Source organism: Bison bison, unplaced genomic scaffold, assembly GCF_000754665.1.
Source record: "Bison bison bison isolate TAMUID 2011002044 unplaced genomic scaffold, Bison_UMD1.0 scf7180017864492, whole genome shotgun sequence".
Taxonomy (NCBI): Eukaryota; Metazoa; Chordata; class Mammalia; order Artiodactyla; family Bovidae; genus Bison; species Bison bison.
In genome coordinates, this window is record NW_011495051.1 from 7121725 (window position 1) to 7125246 (window position 3522).

Consider the following 3522-nt stretch of genomic DNA (forward strand, 5'->3'; position numbering starts at 1 on the left):
TCGCGCCCCCCCCTCCCGTCGCTCCGACTGCCCAATCCTAGGATGTATCCAGCCTCTCGACCCGCCTCCTGGGCCCTTGGCCCCGCCCTCTAGGGCTATGGCTGCCCAATCCTAGTATGGGACCCACCTCCAAGCATTCTAACGGCCCAGTCTCTGGAGGGGCGGCCCCGCCTCCCCGAAGCCTCAAGGTTCTGAGGTCTCCACTGGCCCCAGGAACCTCAAAGGCCTCATCCCCTTAAACCTCCACAGTGTAGCCTGGGGCTGTGACTGAACATCCCAGGCCTCCCAGCCCTAACCGTCCTGAGATTCCAGTGACCCACCTGGCATTGCATGGGGTCCACTCCCAGAAACCAAGGCCGCACACTCCCAGAGGACCCCTTACAATCCCACAACCTCTTGGCTCTTGGGGAACACCTCTGCCTAGGGAGACTCGGGTGAAGAGGAAACCCCAAGTTAGCTCCTCAGGTGGAGGGCAGAGGTCTTTATGGAACCTTGGTCTTAAAAATGACCTGTAAGGAAGGAATTCTCTTTCTGCCTTATAGGTTGGTGTGATGATTAAATGAGTTAAATTACACCGAAATGCTTAGAACAGTGCCCGGCACATAGTGAGCTGTCTGAATATTAGCTGTTACGATGTTTGTTTCCTATCGCAAGCAATGCTGCAACAAAACCCTGGTCTGCCCTGGTTTTCACTTGCATACTTTCAACACATTTCTCTCAGAGGAGATTCTGGGGATCAGGAATCAACCAGAACCTGCTGAATTATACCCACTCCCTCCCCAGGGTAGCAGGCTGGCTTATATGCCCAACAAAGAGCAGGGCAAGAAATGCTAGGAGCTTATACAACTTCAGGCCAGTGTCACAACTATTGGAGTTTCTGATTCAGTTAGTCTGGGTAGAGTTGCAGATCCTATATTTTTTCTGAAGAGCTGAAGCTGTATAGCTGGAGCTGAGAACCACTGGCCAGAGGGAGCCCCTGGAGGTTCCTAAGCTGAAAGTGATGTTTCCAGAAGCTTGTCTGAGCTGCAGCTGTGTGGGCCTGCAGGACTGGGGCAGGGGCACTGAGACACCCCAGGCTGTGTGTGGTGTGGCAAAACCTGGCCTCAGGGCACAATACGTGAGTAATCCAGAAAATACACTCAGGGAAATTTCTTCCTTTAACCTGCATGGCAATTCTGTGTGGGAGGCACCGCAGTTATCCCCATTTCACAGATAAGAAAACTGAGGCCCAGAGGGGACAAAACCTGCTTGAGATTACATAGGCTGCTGCTGCTAAGTCGCTTCAGTCGTGTCCGACTCTGACCCCATAGACGGCAGCCCACCAGGCTCCCCCGTCCTTGGGATTTTCAAGGCAAGAATACTGGAGTGGGTTGCCATTTCCTTCTCTAATGCATGAAAGTGAAAAGTGAATGTGAAGTCGCTCAGTCGTGTCCTACTCTTAGCGACCCCATGGACTGTAGCCCACCAGGCTCCTCCATCCATGGGATTTTACAGGCAGGAGTACTGGAGTGGGGTGCCATTGCCTTCTCTGGATTACATAGGCAGTCAGTAGCAAAGATGAGACTTGAACTACGGTCCGAGTGACACCAAGCCTGTCTACACCACGAAGTGAAGTTCCCAGCACCCCAGCCATGGTGAGGCTATGAATGGGTGGAAGTGGTTGTGGGTGTTTAGATTTGGGTTTGGGTGAGAATTGAGGCAATCAGTCTGGCCCCTTGGAGGGGAGGTGGGGCCATGGGAGGGCATAGAGGCTCCTGGGATGGGACATGGGCACGGATTCCTGGGCAGAGCCTGGACAGGAGGGATAGAGGAGCCCAGAGGAGCTGTCCTGGGACCAGACGTGGAGTATGGGAGCTGAGACTTGTCATCAGGCTGGACAAGGGTCAGAGAGGGTGGGCATTGGAGCTTAAGAGAGACCCTAGCCCAGCTTTCAGGATATTTATGGCAAGAGGGTGGTCCTAGCCACAGTAAGGAGACCAGTGTCTCAGGTCCTGGCTCTGTGACAATATTGAGAATCATAATGGTCATCATTGGGCTTCCCAGGTGGCTCAGTGGTAAAGAATCCACCTGCAATGCAGGAGACTTGGGTTCGATGCCCTGGAGGAGGAAATGGCAACCCACTCCAGTATTCTTGCCTGGGAAATCTCATGGACAGAGGAGGCTGGTGGGCTAGAGTCCATGGGGTTGCAAAAGAATTGGACACGACTGAGCGATTAAATAACAATGTGATCATTATCACCATTTGCTGAGTGAATAATTACCAGGCTCTTTACAATGCCTATAACGTCGTGCCAACCCCATGAAGAAGGTACTGTCATGAGCCCCACTACAGATCGATAAACTGAGGCACGGGGAGGCAGGGTTACTCACCCACGGTCCCAGAGCCTGCTGCTATGGTTTAGATGAGGAAGAGCAGAGAAGCAGTCTGAATCAGGTGGGCAGACCCTGAAGCATGGTGGCAGGAAGGTGGAGGGAGGCCTGGGCCAGTCCAGGAAGAGATGGCTCTAAAGCATCTCGGAATCTGTGCTGGATTGCAGCTGGGAGACCCACGTGGGGTCAGGAATCTGCTTGGCAGATCTGGTGGCCATCCTGGTATAGTAGACCATGGGACCCCCTTGCCTTTGGGCTCCCCCAGGCCATGGCCCACTGGGGCACACAGTCAGTGTGGGGACCCAGGCAGGGCGGGGGAAAGCTCTGGAGGCAGGTGGACACAATGGCATGGCCTTTGGGCAGGACCTTCGTCGAGCAGGCCGTTAGGGCCTGACCATCTTCCCAGGACTCTGGTCCAGCCTCAGGGGCAGAATGTGCAGGACCTTGGATGGGGCAGTCTGAGGTCGTCTCTGATGGTGCTATTGGGTAGCAACTGACTACAGACTCAGTGGCTTTAAAAGTACACAGATTTATGATCTCACATTTCTGCAGGTCAGGTATCTGGCACATTGTAGCTGGATCCTCAGCTCAGGGTCTCAAGGCTGAAATCAAGGTATCAGCCTGATATGCCATTGTCGCCTAGAGGCTCACCCAGGGAGAGACCTGCTTCTAAACTTGCTCAGAGCTTTGGAAGAATCCATTTCCTTGGGGTTGTACGGCTGGGGTTCCTACAGTCTTGCTGGGCCATTTTCAGGTCCTGGCGCCTCACAGGCCCCCTTGCTCTCTGTCTCCAGTCTCTGGCTTCAGGCCCCCTTGCTCTCTGTCTCCAGTCTGTGGCTTCAGCAGTGCATTTATTATTGTTATTAGTTTTACTCCTTTACTTTTGGTCGTGCTGGGTCTTCGTTGCTTCGAGGGCTTCTCTCTAGTTGCGGAGAGCGGGGACTGCTCTCTAGTTGTGGTGTGCGGGCTTCTCACTGCAGTGGCCTCTCTTGTTGCAGAGCACAGACTCCAGAGTGCGCAGGCTTCAGTAGTTGCAGCACATGGGCTCAGTAGTTGCGGCTCCCGGGCTCTAGAGCACAGGCTCAGTAGTTGTGGCCACAGGCTTATTTGCTCCACGGCATGTGGGATCTTCCCAGACCAGGTTTCAAACCT

General features: G+C 53.9%; 1 protein-coding gene across 1 annotated transcript in view; it reads left to right on the forward strand.

Moving 5' to 3' along the window:
• ZNF653 (zinc finger protein 653) overlaps positions 1-3522 on the forward strand; it is an 18822-nt gene that overhangs the window by 936 nt on the left and 14364 nt on the right. The gene's annotated exons all lie outside the window — the stretch shown is intronic.